This window comes from Poecile atricapillus, chromosome 19 (assembly GCF_030490865.1).
Source record: "Poecile atricapillus isolate bPoeAtr1 chromosome 19, bPoeAtr1.hap1, whole genome shotgun sequence".
NCBI classification, from domain to species: domain Eukaryota; kingdom Metazoa; phylum Chordata; class Aves; order Passeriformes; family Paridae; genus Poecile; species Poecile atricapillus.
The window spans coordinates 7,833,866-7,859,701 of record NC_081267.1 but is presented as its reverse complement, the minus strand read 5'-3'; the positions used below and the strand labels follow the sequence as shown (position 1 = coordinate 7,859,701).

Below are 25,836 nucleotides of genomic sequence, written 5' to 3'. Positions count from 1 at the left end.
AGCCGAGCCGCAGATGCCCCTCGGGGGGACCCCGGGGGTCCCCGGGAGGTGTTTTTGGGGGGTCCCGGTGGCGGCAGAGCCCCGGCAAAGGGGCCGGGGGGATGCGGGTCCGGCACGGCCGGGAAAGGGGTTCGGGGCTCCCGGTGCCGGCAGTGGCTGCTCCCAGCATGAGCGCAGTTGCTCCCCGCATGTGGTTTCAGTTTCCTCGGCACCAGGATGAGCCAAATCACTTCCAGTCATTCCCTATTAGAGTACAATTTGTCTCCATTTTCCCCAAATGTTATCTCCATTTTTTCCCTCATTTTTACTCTATTTTCCCCCAATTTTATCCCATTTTCCCTCATTTTTATCCAGTTTATCCCAAATTTTCCTTATTTTTATCCAAATTTATTCCTTATTTTTGCTCTATTTTCCTTATTTTTATCTTATTTTCATATAAATTTTCCCCATTTTTCCCCATTTTTCTCATTTTTTTCCAGCATTTCCCCCTTTCTTATCTCATTTTTCCTCCATTTTCCCCAATTTTTCTGAATTTTTTCTTATTTTTCTTCCATTTTTACTCAAATTTCTTCCATTTTCCTATATTTTCCCAATTTCTTTCCCATTATTAATCTATTTTTATGCATTCCCCATTCTACCCTCTTTTTGCTCCATTTTTCCTCATTTTTTTCCCCATGATCTCCCCTATTTTCCACATTTTCTTCCATTTTTCTCCCACTTTCTCTTAATTTTTACCACTTTTATTCCCATTTTCCCCCCATTTTTCTCCCAGTTTCCCCCATTTTTTCCCCCATTTTTATCCTGGTTTTATCTCATTTTTCCATCTTTTTATCTTTATTTTCGTCCATTTTTTCTCTCCCATTTTCCCCAATTTTTTCTCCATTTCCATCCCATTTTTCCCTATTTTTATCCCACTTTTTCCCCTATTTTTTTTAATCATTTTCACTCCATTTCCCCCCATTTTTCTCCCATTTTTCTCTCTTTTCCTGCATTTTTTTCTAGTTTTCCCCAACTTTTTGCCATTTTTCCTCCATTTCCATTCTACTTTTCCCTATTTCCCCCTAATCTTCCCCATTTAAGTATCCCAAAAATTAATATTTTGGGGGGGAAAAATATAAATATTGGCAGGAAAAAAGGGTGCTTTTGGGAAAAAACTCCATGAATTTGAATCACAGCTTTCCAATGATTTTTCCATGATTTTTCCATGATTTCCAGCCAGAAGGAGGCGTGGGATTCCTCCAAACATTCTGGAAGTGGACCAGACCATCTACCTTCCCAAATATCTGGAGCAGCTCATCTGCAATTCCACCTTTCCCCACTCCCCGGATTCCCAGGTCTGGAAATTCTTCTACGACCTCCCAGGTAGGCAATTCCTAAAATTCCATTTAAAAATGAGATAAGGGGATTTCATCCTGTTATTTTCCTGATTTTTTGCATTATTTTCCCCAATTTTTCTCTCTATTTTTTTTTCTTATTTTTTTCCTGATTTTTTCCTCATTTTTCCCTGAATTTTTCCCAGTTTTTTCCCATTTTTTTCCTGATGTTTTTGTTTTTCCTGGTTTTTCCCCTCTTCTTTTCCCAAAATTTTCTGGTTTTTTCCCAACTTTTTCTCAAATGTTTCCGTAATTTTCCTGGTTTTCCCCATTTTTTTCCCAATTTTTTCCCCTGTTTTTCCCATTTTTTTCCTGATTTTTCCCCAATGTTTTTCTTTTTTTTTTTGCTGATTTTTTTCCCTGATTTCTTCCAGGTTTTATTCTATTTTTCTTTTCCTGATTATTTTTCCTCATTTTTCACAATTTTTTTCACATATTTTTCAAATTTTTTTTCCTGATTTTTCTCTCTGATTTGTCCCAATATTTCCCCTTTTTTTCCTAATTTTTCCTGATTTTTTCCTTTTTTTTTCCTAGATAGTTCCTGGCGTTTTCCCAATTTTTTCCCCATTTTTCCAAAATTTTTTTCCACACTTTCTTTTACTCATTTTTTCCTTGACTTTTTTCCTTGTTTTTTCTCAAATTTTCCCGGTCTTCATCCTCTTTCTTTTCCTGATTTTTCCTTGTTTTTTCCCAATTTTTTTCCTAAATTTTTTTCATGATTTTCCCCCACTTTTTCCGTATTTTTCCCTCTTTTTTTCACCATTTCTTCCTGGTTATTCCCCATTTTTTTTCACAATTTGTCCCTGATTTTTTCGTGTATTTCCTAAATTTTTACTGATTTTTCCTGATTTTTTCCAGGTTTCTTCCCTCTCTTTTCTCAATTTTATCCAATTTTTTCTCAATCTTTTTCCTGATAGTCCCGATTTTTTCTTGATTTTTCCCGATTTTTTTCATTATTTTTTTTATTTTTGTGGGGTTTTTTTTCAATTTTTTTTCATTTTTTTTTCTCAAACTTTTCCTTGATTTTTGTGTTTTTTCCTGTTTTTATCCCATTTTTTCCCCTGATTTTTCCCTTTTCCTTTCCCTAATCTTTCTGGTTTTCCCCATTTTTTCCTGATTTTTTTCCTTATTTTTTTCAGATTTTTCCAGATTTTTTTATCCTTTTCCTGTTTTTTCCCTGGTTTTCCCCTGATTTTTCCTTTTTTTCCATATTTTTTTTCTGATTTTTTCCCAATTATTTTCCTGATTTTTTTGCAATTTTTTATCAAATATTTCTGGTTTTCCCTTCATTTTTCAAATTTTTTTCCCAATTTTTTCCTGATTTTTCCCAGGGTCTTTTTGGCTTTCTTTTCCTGATATTTTCCCTGATTTCTCACAATTTTTCACAATTTTTTTCATGTATTTCCTAGTTTTTCCTGATTCTTCTCTCTTCCTTTCCCAAATTTTTTCTAGCTTTTTCCCAATTTCTTCTCAAATTTCCCTAGTTTTTACATGATTTTTCCTGGTTTTTTTCCTATTAGTTTCCAGTTTTTATTCCTCTTTCTTTTCTGGATTTCCCCAATTTTTCCAAGTTCTTTCCCAGTTTTTTTCCTGATTTCGCAAATATTCTTTCCAATTTTCCCTGGTTTTTCATGATTTTTCCTTCTTTTCCTATTTTTTCCTGATTTTCTCCCCATTTTTTCTGACTTTTCCTGATTTTTCCCAGATTTTTTCCACTGTCTTTTCCTGATTTTTCCCCAATTTTTTCACATTTTTTTCCTTGAGTTCTCTCTTTTTTTTCCCCAAAATTTTTCCTGGTTTTCCCCAATTTTTTGTCAGATTTTCCCCTGTTTTTCCCAAATTTTTCCCAATTTTTTCCTGATTTTTCCCTGATTTTTTTGGATTTCACCCTGATATTTTTCTGGTTTTCCCCTGAATTTTCCCTTCCATTTTCCTTGAATTTATCCTGCGCTTTTTTCCATTTTTTCCCCAATTTTCCAGTTTCCTTCACACTCCCAGTCTAATCCCAGTCACTCCCAGTATGAGGCCAGTGGCCCCCAGTTGCTCCCTGTCAGTGCCAGTATGACCCCAGTAGCCTCCAGTGTGATCCCTGGGACTCCCTGTCTCTCCCAGTATATCCCAGTCAGCCCCAGCACACTCCCAGTCATTCCCAGCTCTTCCCAGTTGCTTTCAGCATGATTCCAGTTGCTCACAGCCACTCCCAGTCAATCCCAGTATGATTCCAGTCACCCTCAGTGGGATCCCAGTTTCAGCCAGCAGGGACCCAGCTGCTCCCACTGTGATCCCAGTATGATCCCAGTAGAGTATGATCCCAGAATAATTGTAATTCTTCCCAGTTCCTACCAGTATGATCCCAGTTGTCCCTGGAATAGTCCCAGTCCATCTCAGCATGGTCCCACTCACTCCCAGTTTCTCCCACTGTGGTTCCAGCTGTTCCCAGTGTGGTCACAGTCATTCCCAGTATATCCCAGCTGCCCAGAGCATGCTTGTGCTCATTCCCAATCATTCCCAGTTACCCCAGTAAGGTTCCAGTTACCCCAGTACAAACCAGTCCCTGCCAGTGCTGCCACTCCTGGGATCCCCCAGCCCTCTCTGTGTTCCCCCCTCCCGCATCTCCCCAGAGGAGCCCCAAGGGCTGGCAGTCCCCAGCCAGGGTCCCCAGCCAGCCCCAGGTTGGATCTGCAGCCCCCAATTTTCCCAGTTTCCCTCTCCTTTTCCCCGGGCCGGGTTCCCCCCGTCCCCAGCGGGTGGGAGCAGCGGAGAGCCCCGCGCTGCCCATCCCGACCTGTCCCGGCTCCATCCCCGCTCCTGCCGTGGGCTGTGAGGGGTTTGGGAACGGGGCACCAAGGGTGTCACTGCTCCTGGGGGAGGAGGAGGAGGGATGGAAGAGGAGGGATGAAGAAGGAGAGAGAGAAGGGATGGAAGTAGGAGAAGAAGGTGGAGTTAGGGAGGAGGAGCAGGAGGAAGAGGAGGGACAAATGAAGATCAGGGAAAGGAGAAGGAACCACGAGGTTGAGCATTACCCAAATTCACAGCCCCCCAACCATGGGATCATCACCCCCTCCCCATCCTGTAGGTGCCCAGGGAGGGAGAGCTTGGCCCAGATATCCTGGGGGGCTCCTGGGGTGGTTTTTTGGAGGGGATGTTTGGAGAATGAAGAACTCCAAAGCTGAGCAGAAAATGCCCCTTGGGGGCACATTGGGGGGTCCCACAATCCCTAAGTGGGGAGATGGAAACAGGGAACTTTTCAGATTCCTGGCACTCCCAGCAGCCTGGGGAGGACAGGGACTGAGCAGACAGGGGAACCCCCAGTACAAGCGTGACCCCCAGCAGCTGGGACAGGGGGGAACCGCTGAACACCAAAGGGGAGAGACCAGAAATGGGGAGCTCCTGGGAGACATTTTCAGGGCTGAATCTTGGTGTTTGGGCAGTTTTTATACACTCCAGATGCCTGGTGACTTCTAGAGATGAACTTGCACAGGGGGAGCCCCCTAACCCAATCTGCCCATGAACTGTGTTTTTCCCCAAACTAGGATTTCCCATTTCCTAACCTTGGCTGGATGGAGAAGGAGACTGCGAGGAGGAGGAAGATGCCCCAGGACACCCAGGCAGGTGAGGAGGAAGTCAGTGCCCCTTTCCCCCTCTCTCCTGCTCCATCTCCCAGCCCAGCCTGGCCCCCGGCTGCAGGACAACCCCGCTGCTGATGCCGTCCTGCTGGGGACGCACTGGGGGGATCTCCTTCCCCTTCCCTCTGGCACGGAGGCAAATCCCATCCTCTCCTTGTCCTTCCTCCCCCAGACAAGGAGCTGAGGATGGAGACCAGGGAGGACAAATCCCCACAGCAGAACCTCGTGGAAGAGGCTGTTTTGAGCAGCTCCACAGTGCAGGAATGCAACGGGGAGGAAAAGATTCAGAGATCTTACAGGAGGAGGGGCTCCAAACCCATCCCAGGGTGCTCTGAGGAGGAAAGACCCACCCTGTGCCGGGAAAGAGGCCAGAGATCCAGCCAGGGCTCTGAGCTGGTGATCCATGAGCAGCTTCAGGATGGGGAGAAGCCCTACAAGTGCTTGGAGTGTGGGAAGAGCTTTGGCCAGAGGAAAACCCTGATCCAGCACCAGATGATCCACACTGGGGAATGGCCCTACGAGTGTGGGGAATGTGGGAAGGGCGTCAGCTGCAACTCCCAACTCATTGTCCACCAGCGCATCCACACTGGGGAGAGGCCCTACGAGTGTCCTGAGTGTGGGAAGAGGTTTCAGAGGAGCTCACATCTGCTCGTGCACCAGCGGATTCACACGGATGAGAGGCCCTTCCGCTGCTCTGACTGTGGGGAGGGCTTCAAGTACAACTCCACCCTTGTCACCCACCGGCGCATCCACACTGGGGAGAGGCCCTACGAGTGTGAGGAATGTGGGAAGAGCTTCAGCCAGAGGTCCCAGCTGACCATCCACCAGATGATCCACACTGGGGAGAGGCCCTACGAGTGTCCTGAGTGTGGGAAGAGGTTTCAGACCAGCTTCCATCTCCTCACGCACCAGTGGATTCACACGGATGAGAGGCCCTTCCGCTGCCCTGACTGCAGGAAGGGCTTCAAGGACAACTCCAACCTCATCAAACACCGGCGCATCCACACTGGGGAGAGGCCCTACGAGTGTCCCCAGTGCGGGAAGAGCTTCACCCAGAGATCTAACTTGACCCAACACCAGCGGAGGCACCGGTAAGGGAAGCCCTGCGAGTGCCCCAAGTGCAGGAAGAGCTTCATGTTCTGCTCCAGCTCCATCCCCCATCAGAGGACCCACGTTGGGCAGAGCCCTGTTGACCCACGTTCCCAGTGATCTGCGTTTTGAAGACACTGGGCTAGTGGTCATTTTCTTTTGTTCCGATGATCTTTTGATTCATCTTCATCCCTTTAAAACAGACAAAATTGGGGTAAAAGTCTACAAATTCATCAAAGGCATCTAGAGCCTCACATTTTACTAGTGCTTCAAGGTAATCTGGTATTCAGGGAAATACTTAGGGGTTGTGGGTGTATTTGGTGTAGTTTTCTCCATTTTTTGGCACTCAAAGCAATGAGAGTTTGATCTGTCACCTCAAAACCACTCAATGCCACTGAAAACTGCACAGTCCCACTCAAAACTATTGGATTCCACAGTCCCTCAGGGTGTGATGCCTCAAGTTTTAGCTTTCATATCTTTCATATTTTACACTGTCTAGGTTTGTATTTTTGAACTTCCTGTTAAGTGTTAGTGAGCTCTCTTCACAGAGTAGGTAGACAATTTCTACCTTGATACTAAGGGCAGCTGTTACAAGTTTCAGGCCCAAAAGCATAAACAAGGGTGGACTGAAGAGAGAAAACAAGGACGGGACTTCATCCTCTGAAGCTGTAATTGAACAATGAACCTCAATATGCAGATGGACCTAAACTTCTAAAAATGTGAGACCTCATGATGAGTTGTCCATTTTTGTGACCATTTCTGGTCCATCTTGGGTGTAGCCCTGGCCAGGTTCTTGCACTGCCCAAGGCGTATCCTTTAAGGCCTTTTAATAAACTTTATTCTTAACTCTGTCCAGCCTCTGTTCTAGGTCAGCCTTCTGAAGGCATCAGGTGGAATGGGGTTGGAAGGGGATTGGGTGAAGTGGGATGCAAATCAGGAGGGGTGAGATGGGCATTGGGTGGGGCAGGATGGGTGGGATGGAGTTTGGGAGGTGTGAAATGGGGGAAATAGGGCTTGAGAATGGGGTCTTGATGTCCAGCAGGAATGGGATGGGTTGAGGTTTGGATTGGGGAGGTGGGGTGGGGTCTGGAATGAGATAGACAAAGTTTGGGGATGGTGAAGGGAGGGGAAACCCGTTAGTGAGTTTTGGATATTCCATGTTCCCAACGAGATTTTAAGGTATCTCACATTTCTCAGGAGGTTTTGGGGCACTCCCCAGCTCTTGGGGTGTTCCTGAGAGCAGCTCCATGGAGCTCCATTGCCAGGGATGGTTGCCATGGGCACGAGCTCAGAGCTGTAGCCAGAGTGCGTTGCCTCGGTGCTGGAGAGCAGAGAAATGATGAACAGCCCCAGACATCTCCAGGGTGTCTTTGGGGGCAGAGCAAGTTCTGCCTAGGTGGGGCGGTCACTGCCCCAGCCCAGCCACTGCAGCCTCTGCTCCAGCCCCAAAGTGGCTGCCAAGCCCCTGGCACCCCAAAAACCCCAGCTGGGAGAGGGAGCAGAGCAGGTGAGGCTGTGACATGGGTGTGACACTGACATGTGCCATGGCCCTGGAGCTCACAGCAGCTGAGATGGTGCTGGATCCAAGGCTGACTGTGGATCTCTGTCCCTCTCTCTCTTCTCCTGACTTCCTCTTCTCCAAATCTGGACAATTTTGATGGGTTAGTGTTTGTTCAGTCAGTGTTTTGTGAAGTGATTCACTGTAATTCCATCTTTCTTTAAGATTTCTTAAGTGCCTCATTCTCTAAAGTTTGCAAGTAAAAGTTTGTTTCCCATCCTCCTGAGAAGTTTGTTGTTTTCTCCCATGCACTGCCCGAGGGGATCGAGGTACCTCAGGTCCCTTTCCAGCAGGGCCCGAGCGAGCTTGGGGCACAGCACAGGGAACTGCAATGCTGAGCCAGCCCTGGCTGGGTTGGAGGAAGCAGAAAGGCCAAGCCCTGAGCCCAGGCCTGGCACAGCAGGGCCTGTCCCTCACGGGTGGCTCGGGGCTCTTTGTGGGGCAGTGGGATGTGAGGGGCAGCAAGGACAAATGCCATAAACCTGCAAGCCCTGCCAGCCTCCTCAGGGAGGGCCGAGGGAGGAGCAAAGACCTTCCTGGGGCTGTGCCCTGGGCCAGGAGGGATTGTGCCAGTGGAGTTGACCCTAAATTTCTTCTCCCAGGCAGCTTTAGGACACGGAGCATGAAGAAGCCAGAGCCAACTCTCAGCTTTCCACAGTCCTCCAGTAGAATCCTGTGTGGGGAGCAGCCTGGGAGCAGGGTTTGTGTGTCAGGGGAGGGGAATTCAGAGCCCTTTTCTCCCCCATGGCCTGAGGGTCTGCATTTTCAATGGCCCTACAGCTGCCAAAGGGGCCTTTTTCACCCAGCTGAAAACAGTTCTGCTGATGGCCTGTCCTAAACCTGATTTTTCTGCAAATGTGCCAATAAAGCCTCATTTTTTGCAGCCCCAGGTCTTGTGTGCAGGCAGGTGAGAAAACTGAAGGGTGGAACAGCTCTGCTAGGTAGGAGTTCTCTTTTTCGTGGTGGCTTTTATTTTTATTTTTTTTTATAATTATCACCCCCTGTCAGCTCTGGGCTGAGGTCTGTAACTGTGTGTGACACTTGTCTGTGGCACTGTGGGGGTGGCCAAGGGGACCTTCCCCGAGCTGTCTGCAGAGGAATCCACAGCAGCCCAGGCCGGGGGTGCTCAGTGGCCGCTCAGTTCCGCTGACTGGACGCGGCTCTGGACACTTCCCTTGGAGCATCTCCAGGGAGGGAACGCTGGGGCTGCCCCGGCTGTGGTGTCACTGCCAGGGGAACGCTGGGGCTGCCCCGGCTGTGGTGTCACTGCCAGGGGAACGCTGGGGCTGCCCCGGCTGTGGTGTCACTGCCAGGGGAACGCTGGGGCTGCCCCGCTCCTGCCCCACCCCATCAGCTCTGCCAGCGCCTCCAGGGGACACAAAGGCTGAGCCAAAGGGTGAGAGTTGCACAAGGGGCTGAGCTGGGATCTGGGACCCATTGGGATCATGGAGTCCAGCCCCCGGCCCTGCACAGACACCCCAACAATCGCAGCCTGTGCATCCCTGGCAGCGCTGGCCAAAGGCTCCTGGAGCTGCGGCAGCCTCGGGGCCGTGCCCATTCCCTGGGGAGCCTGGGCAGTGCCCCAGCCCCCTGTGGGGGAAGAAGCTTTTGCTGATCTCCAGCCCAGCCCTGTCCTGGCCCAGCTCCAGCCGTTCCCTCGGCTCCTGTCCCTGCTCACCTGGGCAGAGATCAGAGCTTGCCCAGGGTTACGCCAAAGTTAGAGCTCTGTGGGAAATCTCTACCCATCCCTATCCTTTTAATATATCTGTACGTAGGGATGTGCATGGATGTGTCTTGTATGGAAAGGAAGGAGTGTGCAAACAACGTGACTGACACTTTCACCCTTTGTGTTCATTCCATACTCATGGGTACCAAGATATTATGGAAACCTTTGCAAGGACAGTCCTTGTGTCTATGGATACAGAGACATCCAAGAGCCCCTGGCACAGACAGACCCTTCTGTCCATGGATACAGAGACATCCAAGAGCCCCTGGCACAGACAGACCCTTCTGTCCATGGATACAGAGACATCCAAGAGCCCCTGGCACAGACAGACATTGCTGCTCTTCAGCCACTGACAGGATGAGTCCCTGAGACTGGGGCTTGGCCTTCCTCATGGAGAGGGGCATCAAGGAAGGCTGCAGTGTGATGGAGACTGTGATGGGCTGGGAACTCACTGGGGGAAAGGAGGGAGCAGTTGTGAAGTAAAAGGCAGGTGGAGGAGACAACTGTTCAGAGAAGGGCTGAGCTACAGCTTGAGCAAGATGAAAAATGGCATTTGGGGTCATCCCAGATGGATTTCATTTCAGAAGTTATAGAACAAGTTTAATTTTTGGGGGGGTGTCATTTTTTCCCTTGGAGGTGGACACTCTGCAGACTTGAGCTGCATTGCCAAAATGCTCCAGTCTCTGCTGCAGGTCACACCGTTTCTTCTTTGGCTGATCCCGGCGCGGTGCTGAGCCCAGCAGAGCCCTGGCAGAGCCCAGAGCAGCCTCAGCATCCGCAGAGCCCGGCTGCAAGGAGAGAAAGCAGAAACCGCCCGTCAGCTGAAGGCTCCTGTCCCCTTGTCCCAGCCAGCCGCGGTGCCCAGGCCATGCTGGCCGTGCTCAGAGCTGGGCCCAAAGCTGCCCATCACTGCTGCCTTTGGGAGCAGAGCAGGAGGGCAGGACATGTGCCCAGCCTGCAGCCAGCCACGGCAGATCCAGCCCCTCAGCAGCTGCCCAGAGCGGGATGCTCCTGTGCCCGCTGCCATCTCCCAAAAGCTCTTGTCCCACCCATGCCAGGGAGATGAGGACCCACCTCACACCATCCGCTGCCAGAAGAAAAGCTGGTCCCAAACGATGTCCTCAGTCTTCTCCAAGGGCACGGCCCATCCACGCCACAGCTGGTCCCAAGCACTTCCCGATCCAGACTGGACCCCACCTAGAACACTTCCTTTAGGAAAACAAACAACAAATTAATGAAAATAGATTACAGACAAAAAGGGGAAACAAGAAAAATGGTAAAAAATCTTATCTCTGTCAGAAGCTTGAGCAAGGCCCAACCCCTACATTCTGGGGAAAAACCCACCCATGGGTGAGGGAAGCCCATGCTTGCTCCCTTCCCCCTGCACTGTCCCCCAAAATCACGGTGATCCCAAAGCAAAGCAGGGGAGTGGAGCAGCCCAAGCCCTTCCTTGCCTGCCCAGCAAAGCAGCCGTGCTCAGGTTCTGGAGTCCCACCTGTGCTCCTGCCATGGGGGTTTGTTTGTGTCGGGCTGGCTGCCCCAGCCCCAGCCCGGGGCACGGTGGGTGGTGGGGGCTGTTGGCAGGGCCAGGATCCCACTCCCATTTCGTAACCACCCCAGCCCATGTCCCCAGCCCTGCCAAAAACCAGCTGGGCAGCCACTGAGGAATCAGTTGCATCTGCCCCAGTGAAGGGGAAACCTTTGGTTCCCAGCCAATGCACAAATCTGGGAGCATCCCCCTGGGTCTGGACTTACCTGAAAATTCACTGTGGGGCCTGGCTTTGAAGAAGGTGCCAGAATCAAAGTCCATCATCGCCAGCTGCCGCTGGCCAGGTGGAGGAAGAGGATGTCATCCTTGCTGTTTTCCTCCATGTCTCCAGCAGCAGCAGCAGCCCCACCTGGTCCAGTTTCTCCAGGGGCTCCTTCTTCCCTGGGGGGACACCAGGCTGTCAGGGTTCTGCCCAGGGCCCGGCTGTCAGTGAACCAGGACAAGCAAAACCAGCTCAGATGGTGCCCACCAGTGCTGGGCAGAGCAGCTCAGCTCCAGCAAAGGGCTGTGTGTTCCCATTTGATGAGCCCAGTGCAGTGACACAGGCAGGACAAAAAAGTCTGGGTTTCTTTGCTGCTGATTGCCAGGGCATGTGTGGAGCTGTAACTTACCAGGTCCCTGCATCACTGTGCCTGTGGCTCTCTCCCTTCTTCTAGGGCTGATGAATATCCTGCATCCAGGGATCATGGAACAGGTCTTCTAATGAAGGCCTGTCCAAGGAGTTCAGGGATAAACACCACCTGATCAGAGCTCGGCAGTCTGGGGAGAGAAACCACAAACCACTGGTCAGCTGGAGAAGGCTCCTGTCTGCTTTGTCCCACTATTCCCGTGCCCAGGCCACGCTGGATGTGCTCAGAGCTGGGCCTAAACTTTCCCATTAATTTTTTTGTTTTGGAGGAGAGCAGGAGAGCAGGACATGTGCCACCTCCTCAGCAGCTGCCAGAGCGGGATGCTCACGAGCCCGCTGCTGTCTCCCAACACTGGTGTTCCCCCTGTGCCCAGAGATGAGGATTCACCTTGGGAGAGCCGTTGTGGCAGCAGGAGCTGGCCCCATCTGATGTTCCTGCCCCTCCTGAAAGGGTGCTCCCCGCAGACCATCTCGTGCAGCAGGATGCCCAGGGTCCAGACGGTCGCTGCCTCGCCATGGTACCACCCAAAGTCGTTCCATTCCGGGGGGCTGTATGATGGTGTTCCTATGGAATATGGATGGAGCTCATCAGGGGATGCTGCTGCTCCCAGAGCCTGACCCCAGCATCCCTGGGCATGTGGGGGCTTCCCCAGTGGCCCATGGGGTGACCTGCTGCCCTCTCGCCAGCACCTGGGACTTGGGTACAAATCCATGGCTGGAAACGAAGTCACTGGTGCTGGAAGAGGGCAGCAGAAACCCTGGCAAGGCCCGACCATGACACACAAAGGGAAATACCCACTCAGTGCTGGGGAAAAACCATACCCACATCCTCCCTGCTGGCATTGCCCAAAACATATTTTGAACCAAAGCAAACCAGGGAAGCACAGCAGTCCAAGCCCATTCTCAACTGCACACGAAACCAGCTGGTGCACAGGTTCTGCCTCCCCCTCTCTGCCACCCCTACCCATGGAGGATTTTGTCAGGCTGCCTGCCCCAGCCCCAGTCCTGGGAGAATCCCTGCTGCAACACCCTGGTTGGGCCAGGAGATGCTGGGACCAGAAGCCTACCCCTGTGTGGGCTCACCTGCAAATTGAGTGTAGGCTGTCTCCTGAAGGTAGGTGCCACAGCCGAAGTCTATCAGTTTTGCCTCACCGGTGTCCAGGTCTACCAGGATATTCTCTGGTTTTATATCTCGGTGCAGGACCCCGCAGCTGGTGCAGTGCCGCACGGCTGCCAGGACCTGCCGGAACAGCTCCCGCGCCTCTTCCTCGGACAGGAACCTCCGTGCCCGAATGAAGTGCCGCAGGTCCTGACACCGCTCCGGGCGCTCCAGCACCATAACAATGTAGCTGGGGAGCTCAAGCCACTCCAGCAGCTGCACCACACCGGGGAAGCCTGTGGACACCTTGTCCAGCAGCACTATCTCCAGTGGTGCGCTGGTGCCGTCGGGCTGCGGGAGGAGCACGGTGCCGTCAGTGGGGCTGAGGCCATGCCAGGGCTCGGGAAGCCCTCAGCCAGCCCGGGATGCTCTGTGCCCTCCGCTGGCCCCATGCCCGCTCTCCCTCCAGGTGTCCTGGCAGCTCCCACCCTGCCGGGTCCCGGCTCATCCCCGCCCGGCACGCCCCGGCTTCTGCCGCTGGCCCCGCTCACTCACCAGCTCGCCCCAGTGCCGGACGCGGTTCCGTGGCACCTTTTTGATGGCCACCTGTAAGCCAAAGGGAACAGCGGATTCAGCTCAGCGCCTGCCGTGTCCAGCCCCATCCTACTCCTCCGCCCCCTTCTCCTCCTCCGCCCCCTCCGCCCGCTCCTCCTCCTCCGCCCGCCGCTGGCCCCACCGCTCACCGGGAGTCCGTCCGAGAGCCGAGTGGCTGCGAAAACTCTGCCAAAGCCGCCGCGTCCCAGCAGAGAACCCACTCGGTACCGCTGCTGCAGGGCCTCCTGCGCCTTCCCTGGGGAAGAGACGCGGCCGTCAGTGCTCGGCCCGGGGCCAGGAACGGCCCCCGAGCGCTCCCCGACCTCCCCGGGCCGGGCATCCGCAGGCGTTCGCTCTTTGGAACGCGACAGCGGCGGCTCGGGGCCGGCGGCCGCGCTGCTGAGCGGCGGAGCTCGGGCCGGGGAAGCCGCAGCGGAGGCGGCGGCAGCGGCCGCGCCGCCTGTGTCCTCCGCGGGCCCCGGGAGGAGCCGGGGCCGGGGCCGGGGCCGGGGCCGGGGCCGGGCCAGGCGGAGCCAAAGGGCAGCGATGCCGCCCCAGCCCCAGGCAATGATGCCCGCCCAGCAGCGCCAGCGCCAGCACAGCCAGAGCTGGGCGGAGGCGAGACCGCGGAGGGATGCTCGGGGCCGGGGCCGGGGACGGGGACGGGGCCGGGGCCGGAGCCGGGGCCGCGGCAGCCCCGCTTGGGGCCGGGGGCGGACCGGGGGCATGGCCCGGGTGGGCACGGGGTGAGGGAAACTGGAAGGGAATGAGACACAGGAAAAGGGAGACCGGGATGGGGTGCGGGACAGTGGGAGAGGGAGAAGAGAGACAGGGAATTGATAAATTCGCTGCTTTTGCTGCTTTCTCTGCTGCCGCTGCTGCCGCTGCTGCCACTGCTGCCGCCGCTGCCGCTGCAACTGAAGCACCGGGACCGTTTGTCCCCGTGTCCGTTTGTCCGTTGCCCGCTCGGCCCCGCCCCGAGCCCCGCGCTCCCCGGGCAGCCCCTGAGCCTGGCCAAACACGGGAACTTTGCCCTGGTGAGCCAAGAGCCAGAGTCTTGACTCCTGCACAGGGGCACAGCAATGCCCTTGGCTGCTGCTGTGCCTTGTCCCTGCTGAGGGTCAGACACTGTCTGAGCACATTCCCTGAATGCAGAATTTGTACCTGAGCCAAGCACTGCACTTGTGTCTCCAGCATTGCTTTCCAAGTAAAACAGGGGGAGTAAAACTGGGTGTAGCTCATGGAATTTTACAGTGTCTAAAACTTGCCGAGTCTCAGATCTTAGAGGTGAGATCCATTTGGAATGAATGGGATGGAGAAACAGTGCAAGATGGAAAAGGGAAACATAAAAATCAATAGAGAAAAATAGAAAAAAACATATTGGTTGTTTCTTTGGATTTTATTTTCATTTCTTAAAAAAGTTGTTTCAATTTTCCCAGAATCTCCTCCCCAGTCCTGTCCTTTCCAACAACCTGTCCTGGAGAACAAGGCACAGCTCCTGTCACAAGATGTGCCCCCAGCTGCAGCTTCTCTTGGCTTCCCACACTGTGAATGCAGCACAACTCTTGCAGCAAAGCAGGACAAATATTTGAAGAACTTGACAACTTGTTCTTTCTTTTCCTTGTGCACTGGGGAGTTGTGCCATTGGTAAGGTTTTCATTGTTCCTCTTCTAGCCAAAGAAAACATGATGAGCTACCAGGAATTGTTGGGGAATACAAGCCTGGCTGAATGTGGAGAAAGAATCTCCAGAGCCTGCAGCCAGCAGTGGAGAGCTCATCATTCCAATAGCCCCATGGACATCTTGAAAGTGATCTGGAACGTGAAGATGGGCTGACAGAGGGAGTTTGTTTCTGTGTTCAGTTTAGATGATTCTACATGTCTTGCAGTGGTAGAAATCAAGAGCACAATCAGTTGATGATAAGCACCAGAACATGATAAGCTGGACCTCTCAGTGCATGAAAGACAGTGAAAAGGAGAAATGCAGGGAATGACTTGGTGAACTTAGTGTGTAAGAAGGGTCATTTTTTCTTATTTTGTGGGATTTTTCTTGATTTTTGTGGGATATTCTAGAGATTTGGTGGAATGTTTCTGGAATTTGGTAGGGTTTGGGTATATTTACGGATTTTTTTTTTTTAATTTTTTGCAATTTTGTAGTAATTTATCCCAATTTGGTGGGATTTTGCAAAAGTTTACATAATTTTGTGTTATTTTTATGAAATTGTAAACTATTTTGAGGAGACAGGAGGAATTTAGAGGGATTTTTCTTGATTTTGTGGAATTTTGTGGAGATTTGGTGGGATGATTCTGGAATTTGCTAGGGTTTTCAGAACATTTAGGGAGTTGTGTGTGATTTTTCTGCAACTTTCTGGGATTTTGTGGAGACATGAAGAATTTTGCGGTATTTTCTTAAATTTTGTGAAAATTTGTGGGGATTTGGTGGGATGTTCCTGGAATTTGCTGGGGTTTTGAGAAGATTTCTGCAATTTTGTGGGATTTTTCTTGAATTTTGTGGGATTTTTATTGATTCTTGTGGGATATTCAAGAGATTTTGTAAGATGTTACTGGAATTTGTTAGGGTTTTGGGAAGATTTAGAGATTTTTGGTTTTGTTTTTTCAATTTTTTGGGATGTTTTTTGAGTTTTATGGGATCTTGCAAAAGTTTAAATAATTTTGTTGGATTTTCAGGAATCTAGAAGGATTTTGAGAAGACTTGAAGAATTGTGAGGGATTTTTCTTAGATTTTGTGGTATTTTGTGGAGATTTGCTGGGATGTTTCTGGAATTTGGTGGGGTTTTTCAGACCATTTAGGGAATTGTGTGGGATTTTTCTGCAATTTGGTAGGATTTTTCTTGGAGTTTGTAGGATATTGAGGAGATTTTGTGGGAGTTTTGTGGAATTTTGAGGGATTTTGAGGAGACATGAGGAATTTTGAGGTATTTTTTAGATTTTTTAGGAATTTGTTTAGATTTTCTGGGATGTTCATGGAATTTGGTAGGGTTTTGAGAAGATTTCTGCAATTTTGTGGGATTTTATGGAGACTTGAAGAATTTTGTGGGATTTTTCTGAAATTTTGTGGAAATTTGTGGCGATTTGGTGGGATGTTTTTGGAATTTTGTGGGATTTTTTTGTACTGTTGTGGAATTTTCTGGTATTTTGTGGGATTTTGAGGAAACTTGTCAAATTGTGAGTTAATTTTGTTAGATTTTGTGGAATTTTTTGCCGATTTGGTGGGATGTTTCTGGAATTTGGTAAAGTTTTGAGAACATTTAATGAATTGTGTGGGATTTTTCTACAATTTAGTGGGATTTTTCTTGGATTTTGTAGGATATTGAAGAGATTATGTAGGATTTTCCTTGAATTTGGTGGGATTTTGTGGAGACTTGAAGAATTTTGAGGTATTTTCTAAGATTTTGTGGAAATTTGTTTAGATTTTCTGGGATGTTTCTGGAAATTGTTGGGGTTTTGAGAAAATTTCTGCAATTTTGTGGGAGTTTTCTTGAATTTTGTGGGATCTTGTCGAGACTTGAAGAATTGTGACGGATTTTTCTTAGATTCTTTAGAATTTTGTGGAGTTTTTGTGGGATGTTTCTGGAATTTGCTGGGGTTTTCAGAACATTTAATGAATTGTGTGGGATTTTTCTGGAATTTGGTGGGATTTTTCCTGCATTTTGTATGATATTGGGGAGATTTTGTGGGAGTTCTGTGGAATTTTGAGGGAATTTGAGAAGACATGAGGAATTTTGAGTTATTTTCTTAGATTTTGTGGAAATGAGTGGGGATTTTGTGGGATGTTACTGGAATTTGGTGGGGTTTTGAGAACATTTCTGTAATTTTGTGGGATTTTTCTTGAATTTTGTGGGATTTTGTGGAGACTTCAAAAATTTTGAGGGATTTTTTTCTTAGATTTTTTGGAAATCTGTGGCGATTTTGTGGGATGTTTCTGGAATTTGTTTGTGTTTTCAGAACATTTATGGAATTGTGTGGGATTTTTCTGCAATTTTGTGGGATTTTTCTTGAATTTTGTTGGATATAGGGGAGATTTTGTGGGAGTTTTGTGGAATTTTGATGGATTTTGAGGAGACATGAAGGATTTTGTGGGATTTTTCTTAGATTTTGTGAAAATTTGTGGAGATTTTGTCGGATGTTTCTGGAATTTGTCTGTGTTTTCAGAACATTTATGGAATTGTGTGGGATTTCTCTGCAATTTTCTTGGTTTTTTCTTGAATTTTGTAGGATATTGAGAAAATTTTGTGAGGTGTTTCTGGGATATGGTAGGGTTTTGAGAAGTTTTCTGCAATTTTGTAGGATTTTTTTTTGGAATTTTTTTGTGATTTTGAGGAGACTTGAAGAATTATAAGTGATTTTTCTTAGATTTTGTGGAAATTTGTGGAGGTTTTGTGGGATGTTTCTGGAATTTGGTAGTGTTTTCAGAATATTTACGGAACTATTTGGGATTTTTCTGCAATTTTGTGGGATTTCAGCTATTTTGTAAAATATTGAGGAGATTTTGTGGAAGTTTTGTGGAATTTTGAGGGATTTTGAGGAGACATGAAAAATTTTTAGTTATTGTCCTAGTTTAGGGCAAATTAGGGAGGAAAACTCCAAATGGGGATTTCCCCAGGGAAATGCCCCTCTTCACTTTCTGGTCCGGGAAAAGAGAGAAAAAAAAAAAAAATTCTTTGGAGAGAAGTGGAAAAAGCTGTTTATTTAACAGAAATTGAGTAATATTAGATAATAGTAATAAAACCTCTTGCTGTTTGATGGGGTGGCAAATCTAGGAAGAAAAGTCCCTTTCATGTGGTGTAGCTCGGCTCGCTCAGGTTCTTATCAGTCCCTCCGGCGCTGGAAAGTGCCGAGGCCCAGGCCCCGGTGGGCCACAGGCGTGAGCTCCCGGGGTTTGGCTGGGTGTTCAGTCCAGAGCAGGCTTGCACAGATCCAGAAAAAAGGGAAAAAACAAAGGTCCGGGGAACTCTGCCTCAGCTAGCTAAAACTAACTAAAAACCAGGGAGAAGCTCTGTCCCGCTGTCTGTCCGTGCTGCAGACAACACAGTCCAGGAGCGAGATGTGTGGGAGTGATGTTTTCTTTAACACAAACTGCGGCTTCTTCTACCCCCCTCTCTTGCTCTCAGAGTCAGTCTTAAAGGTGCAGAACTTAATATATAACATAAACCAGACGATTGGGGATACCAGTATCATAAAGTCACCCCAGGACATTCCACCCCTTATCCCCATATCGTCAACTTATTATCAAAATTAATATATATATATTTTAACTCTACAACACATACATTATATACAGACAAGGGAATTAATTCATGATCTTCGCCCAACCATCAGATCTCTCTGAGGTACACATTGTGTTGTTCCATCTTTCCGCATTATCCACCATGTGCAACTCGGTCCCTGAGCAAAAACAACCCCACGAATGGGTTTGTCTGCACTTGAAGTAGAATTGATCCAAACTGTCTTTCCTAACAAACCTCTGAGGTGTACTGCTGGGACTTTGTCTCCGTCTACTATATGTAGGGTCTCAGATTGGGCTGGTCCTGCTCGGTTGGTGGAACCTCGGGTGTTAACTATCCAGGTGGCCTTTGCTAGATGCTGCTCTCAATTTTTGAAAGATCCCCCACTCAACGCTTTCAAGGTAGTCTTTAACAGTCCATTGTACCTCTCCACTTTCCCTGCAGCCGGTGCATGGTAGGGGATATGGTACACCCACTCAATGCCATGTTCCCTAGCCCAGCTGTTTATAAGGTTATTCTTGAAATGAGTCCCATTGTCTGACTCAATCCTCTCACGGGTGCCATGCCTCCAAAGGACCTGCTTTTCAAGTCCCAGGATGGTGTTCCGGGCAGTGGCATGAGGCACAGGGTAGGTTTCCAACTATCCTGTGGTGGCTTCTACCATCGTGAGCACGTAGCGCTTGCCTTGGCGGGTTTGGGGCAGTGTGATGTAGTCAATCTGCCAGGCCTCCCCATACTTGTATCTGGACCAGCGCCCACCGTACCAGAGGGGCTTCAACCGCTTGGCCTGCTTGATCGTGGCACACGTCTCACAGTCATGGATAACTTGGGAAATACTGTCCATGGTTAGATCCACCCCTCGGTCTCGTGCCCACTTATAGGTGGCATCTCTACCCTGATGACCTGAGGCGTCATGGGCCTATCGAGCTAGGAACAACTCTCCCTTGTGTTGCCAATCTAAGTCTATCTTTGACACCTCTATCTTTGCAGCCTGATCCACCTGCTCATTGTTTCGGTGTTCTTCATTAGCTCTACTCTTGGGAACATGGGCATCTACATGACGGACCCTCACAGACAGTTTCTCTACTCTGGTGGCGATGTCTTTCCACTCATCAGCAGCCCAGATGGGCTTTCCTCTGCGTTGCCAGTTGGCCTTTTTCTACCTTTCCAACCATCCCCACAGAGCATTGGCTACCATCCATGAATCAGTGTAGAGATAGAGTTTTGGCCACTTCTCTCTTTCAGCAATGTTCAGGGCCAGTTGAACAGCTTTGAGTTCAGCAAGTTGGCTTGATCCACCTTCTCCTTCAGTGGCCTCCGCGACCTGTCGTGTGGGGCTCCATACGGCTGCTTTCCACTTTCGGTTCATTCCTACAATGCGACAGGAACCATCAGTGAACAGAGCGTAGCGTGTTTCTTCTGCTGGCAGTTGGTTGTACGGTGGAGCTTCTTCAGCCCGTGTCACTTGTTCCTGCTCTTTTTCATCAGTGAGACCAAAGTTTTCACCTTCTGGCCAGTTTGTAATTATCTCCAAAATTCCAGGGCGATTTGGGTTTCCAATACGGGCGCGCTGTGTGGTGAGAGTGATCCACTTGCTCCATGTAGCGTCGGTGGCGTGATGGGTAGAGGGAACCTTTCCTTTAAACATCCACCCCAGCACTGGCAGTCGGGGTGCCAGGAGGAGTTGTGCTTCTGTGCCAATCACTTCTGAGGCGGCTTGGACTCCTTCATAGGCAGCTAAGATTTCCTTCTCTGTGGGAGTGTAGTTGGCTTTGGACCCTCTGTAGCTTCGGCTCCAGAATCCCAGTGGTCGGCCTCGAGTCTCCCCAGGCACTTTCTGCCAAAGGCTCTAGGACAGACCATGGCTCTCGGCTGCAGAGTAAAGCACGTTCTTCACATCTGGTCCTGTTCTGACTGGGCCAAGGGCTACAGCATGAGCAATCTCTTGTTTGATCTGAGCAAAGGCTTGTTGTTGTTCAGGGCCCCACTGGAAAGTGTTCTTTTTGCGGGTGACCAGGTAAAGAGGGCTCACGATCTGGCTGTACTCAGGAATGTGCATCCTCCAAAAACCTATGGCACCTAGGAAAGCTTGTGTTTCCTTCTTGTTGGCTGGTGGAGACATTGCTGTAATCTTGTTGATGACATCAGTAGGAATCTGACGCCGTCTATCTTGCCACTTTACCCCCAAGAACTGAATTTTACGAGCTGGTCCCTTAACTTTGCTCTTCTTGATGGCAAAACCGGCTTTCAGGAGAACCTGGATGATTTTCTCTCCTTTCTCAAAGACCTCTTCAGCCGTCTTTCCCCAAACAATGATGTTATCAATGTACTGCAGATGTTCTGGAGCATCACCCTTTTCCAGGGCAGCCTGGATCAGTCCATGGCAGATGGTGGGGCTGTGCTTCCACCCCTGGGGCAGTCGGTTCCAGGTGTACTGCACTCCCCTCCACGTGAAGGCAAACTGAGGCCTGCATTCTGCTGCCAGGGGAATGGAGAAAAATGCATTGGCAATGTCAATAGTGGCGTACCACTTTGCTGCTTTGGACTCCAGCTCGTACTGGAGCTCTAGCATGTCCGGCACGGCAGCGCTCAGCGGTGGAGTCACTTCATTTAATGCACGATAGTCTACAGTCAGTCTCCATTCTCCTTCAGATTTACGCACAGGCCAGATGGGGCTGTTGAAGGGTGAGTGGGTTTTGCTGACCACCCCTTGGCTCTCCAGTTCTTGGATCATCTTGTGGATGGGGATCACAGCATCTCGAGTTGTTCTATATTGTCGGCGGTGCACCGTCGAGGTGGCAATTGGCACTCGCTGTTCTTCCACCTTCAGGAGTCCTACTGCAGATGGGTTCTCTGACAGTCCAGGCAAAGTGTTCAATTGCTTGATGCCCTCTGTCTCTACAGCTGCTATCCCAAATGCCCACCTAAGTCCCTTTGGGTCCTTAAAATACCCACTTCGGAGGTAGTCTATGCCTAAAATGCATGGGGCCTCTGGGCCAGTCACAATGGGGTGTTTCTTCCACTCATTTCCAGTCAGGCTCACATCAGCTTCCACTAAAGTCAAGTCCTGTGATCCGCCTGTCACACCAGCAATAGAAACAGATTCTGCCCCTACATATCTTGATGGGATTAGGGTTCACTGTGCACCAGTGTCAACCAAGGCCTCATATCGTTGTGGTTCTGATGTGCCAGGCCACGAAGGTCCTTCAGGGAGAAAGGTTCACCAGCGCCTTCTGATTTTTGATCAGTTGCTGGTCTTGAGGGTCCTTCCCCCGCATCACCATCATCATCATCTACTGGCCGATCGGTTTTGGTTTTGAATTTCATACCTCTCGTGGTAGGAGCAACAGACACTGGCTTAGGCTCACTGTCTGGTTGGGCTGCTGGCTTAGGCTCACTGTCTGGTGTGGCCACTGGCTTAGGCTCACTGTCTGGTTTGGCTGCAGCCTGAGTGACTGGGGTAGCTGCTGATTTATCTGCCTGCCCTACAGTATCTAGCACCGTGCGATAAGCATACGCTAGGGCCCAGCTTATTGCAATGATATTTTTCTGCTTAGAATCATCACAGCAATTCTCTTCCAGATATTTCCCTACTTCATCTGGGTTCTGAATTTGTTCAAGTGAAAATTCCCAGGCTGGGGGATCAGAGAATTCCTTCAGAGTTCGGCCAATTCTCTCCCATTCTCTACTCCACTCAGGATTTCTCACACCTGAGTCTACTTCTGGGGCAGGGGTCTCATTGGCTCTTCTGGATATCTCAGCCCTCATTCTAGAGAAGTTGCAGACCATATAGAGGAAGCTTAACAGCTGAACTACCAGGAAAGTGACCAGGAATGTGGTATCCTTAACACTCAGGGGAAACTGGATATTCTCAAAGAGGGACATAACAGATTCAAAGGAGAAGAAGGAAAGAAAAGGCTGAAAAGCCTCATCCCCTGCTCTTCCTCTAACAAACTGGGTACAATTACTAATAAACTCCCAAAATGTGCTACTGGGACTGGGAGGCAGGGTCGGGCGAAGAAACCATAAGCCAAACATACCTGACAGAAACTTTAGTAGTTCTATAAACTTCTTATATATCATTATCACCGAGCCCAGCACAATAACCATTCTAATCCATGCCCCTCTACTGGGAAAGAGGGCAAAGACAGGTATTAAAACCTCAAAAACTTTTAGGGACCAGATCCACATGAAGGCTTCCACCCCGAGAGATATTATGTATCCAAGCAACATGGCTGCTGACTGCTTTATCCCAATACAGAATAAATACAACCAACAATCAGTACAGGTTTTTCCACTTTCTCTTGCCCCTGTTCGTTGGGCGCCAAAAACTATATTTGTCCTAGTTTAGGGCAAATTAGGGAGGAAAACTCCAAATGGGGATTTCCCCAGGGAAATGCCCCTCTTCACTTTCTGGTCCGGGAAAAGAGAGAAAAAAAAAAATTCTTTGGAGAGAAGTGGAAAAAGCTGTTTATTTAACAGAAATTGAGTAATATTAAATAATAGTAATAAAACCTCTTGCTGTTTGATGGGGTGGCAAATCTAGGAAGAAAAGTCCTTTTCATGTGGTGTAGCTCGGCTTGCTCAGTTTCTTATCAGTCCCTCTGGCGCTGGAAAGTGCCGAGGCCCAGGCCCCGGTGGGCTACAGGCGTGAGCTCCCGGGGTTTGGCTGGGTGTTCAGTCCAGAGCAGGCTTGCACAGATCCAGAAAAAAGGGAAAAAACAAAGGTCCGGGGAACTCTGCCTCAGCTAGCTAAAACTAACTAAAAACCAGGGAGAAGCTCTGTCCCGCTGTCTGTCCGTGCTGCAGACAACACAGTCCAGGAGCGAGATGTGTGGGAGTGATGTTTTCTTTAACACAAACTGCGGCTTCTTCTACCCCCCTCTCTTGCTCTCAGAGTCAGTCTTAAAGGTGCAGAACTTAATATATAACATAAACCAGACGATTGGGGATACCAGTATCATAAAGTCACCCCAGGACAGTTATTTTCTTTGATTTTGTAGAAATTTGTGGGGATTTAGTGGTATGTTTCTGGAATTTGCTGGGGTTTTGAGAACATTTAATCAATTGTGTGGGATTTTTCTGCAATTTGGTGGGATTTTTCTTGAATTTTTTAGGATATTGAGGAGATTTTGTGGTAGTTTTATGGAATTTTGAGGGAATTTGAGAAGACATGAAGAATTTTGAGGTATTTTCTCAGATTTTGTGGAAATTAGTGGAGATTTGGTGGGATGTTTCTGGAATTTGCTGGGGTTTTCAGAACATTTGATGAATTGTGTGGGATTTTTCTGCAATTTTGTGGGATTTTTCTTGAATTTTTCAGGATATTGGGGGGATTTTGTGGAAGTTTTGTGGAATTTTGAGGGATTTTGAGGAGACATGAAGTATTTTGAGGGATGTTCTTAGATTTTGTGGAAATTTGTTTAGATATTCTGGGATGTTTCTGGAATTTGTTGGGCTTTTGAGAAGTTTTCTGCAATTTTGTGGGATCTTGTGGAGAGTTGAAGAATTGTGAAGGATTTTTCAGAGCTTCTTTGGAATTTTGTGGAGATTTGGTGGGATGTTTCTGAAATTTGGTTGGGTTTTGAGAAGTTTTCTGCAATTTTGTTGGAGTTTTTTCTGGAATCTTCAAAGATTTTGTGGAAACTTGAAGAATTTTGTGGGATTTTTCTGAAATTTTTGTGGAAATTTGTGGCGATTTGGTGGGATGTTTCTGGAATTTTGTGGGATCTTTTTGTACTGTTGTGGAATTTTCTGGTACTTGGTGGGATTTTGAGGAGACATGAAAAGTTTTGAGGGATTTTTCTTTGATTTTGTGTGATTTTGTAGAGATTTTGTGGGATGTCTCTGGAATTTGGTGGGGTTTTCAGAACATTTAGGGAATTGTGTGGGATTTTTCTGCAATTTTGTAAGATTTTTCTTAGATTTTCCTGGATTTTTCTTAGATTTTGTGGAAATTGGTGGAGATTTTGAGAGGTTTCTGGAATTAGATGGGGTTTTGAAAATATTGAGGCAATTTTGTGGTATTTTTTTCTGGAATTTTGTGGGATCTTGATATTTGTGGGATATTGAGGAGATGATGTGAAATCTTTCTGGAATTTTGAGGGCTTTGGAGGAGACAAGAAGAATTTGGTGAGGGATTTTTCTTAGATTTTGTGGAATTCTGTGAAGGTTTTGTGTGATTTCGCTGGAATTTTCTGGAATTTTCAGAAAATGGAAATAATTTTGTGGGATTTTTCTTGATTTTTGTGGGATATTGAGGAGATTTTGTGAGATGTTTCTGGAATTTGGTAGGGTTTTGAGAAGATTTCTGCAATTTTGTGGGATTTGTCGTGAATTTTGTAGGATATTGAGAAGATTTTGTGGGAGTTTTCTGGAATTTTGAGGGATTTTCAGGAAACATGAAGAATTAGGGGGTATTTTCTTATATTTTGTGGAAATTTGTGGGGATTTTGTGGGATGTTTCTGGAATTTGGTGGGCTTTTGAGAAGATTTAGGGAAATTTTGTGAGATTTTTCTTGAACTTTGTGGGATTTTGTGGAGACTTGATGAATTATGAGGTATTTTTCTTAGATTTTTTTGGAATTTTGTGAACATGTTCTGGGATATTTCTGGAATTTGGTAATATTTAGAGAAGGTTTTGTGGGATTTTTTAAAATTTTTTGCACTTATGTGGGATTTTGTGGGAATTTTGTGGCATTTTTCCTGATTTTTGTGGGATATTCAGGAGATTTGGTGAGATGTTTCTGGAATTTGGGAGGGTTTTGGGAAGATTTAGGCCTTTTTTTTAGTTTCAATTTCATGGGATTTTTTTGCAATTTTGTGGGATTTTGCAAAAGTTTAAATATTTTTGTGGGATTTTTTTCTGGAATCTTGAGGCATTTTGAGGAGACTTGGAAAATTTGGTGGGTTTTTTCTTAGATTTTGTGGAAATTTGTGGCGATTTGTTGGGATGTTTCTGGAATTTGGTGGGGTTTTCAGAACATTTAGGGAATTGTGTGGGATTTTTTCTGCAATTTGGTGGGGTTTTTTCTTGAATTTTGTAGGATATTGAGGAGATCTTGTGGGAGCTTTGTGGAATTTTGAGGAATTTGAAGAGACACGAAGAATTTTGAGGTATTTTGTTAGATTTTGTGGAAATTTGTGGGGATTTTTTGGGATGACACTGGAATTTGGTGGCATTTTGAGAAGATCTCTGCAATTTTGTGGGATGTTTCTGGAAGTTTTGGGGATTTTTCTTGATTTTTCTAGGATATTCAAGAGATTTTGTGAGATGTTTCTGAGATTTGGTAAGGTTTTGGGAAGATTTAGGGATTTTTGTTTTTGTTTTTTCAATTTCGTGTGTTTTTT

The 25,836-nt window shown here is 48.0% G+C and overlaps 2 pseudogenes; one reads left to right on the top strand and one right to left on the bottom strand.

Moving 5' to 3' along the window:
* Positions 1-6,094, top strand: part of LOC131586384 (zinc finger protein 850-like) — a 287,187-nt pseudogene extending 281,093 nt beyond the window's left edge.
* LOC131586380 (uncharacterized) overlaps positions 1-25,836 on the bottom strand; it is a 585,722-nt pseudogene that overhangs the window by 199,246 nt on the left and 360,640 nt on the right.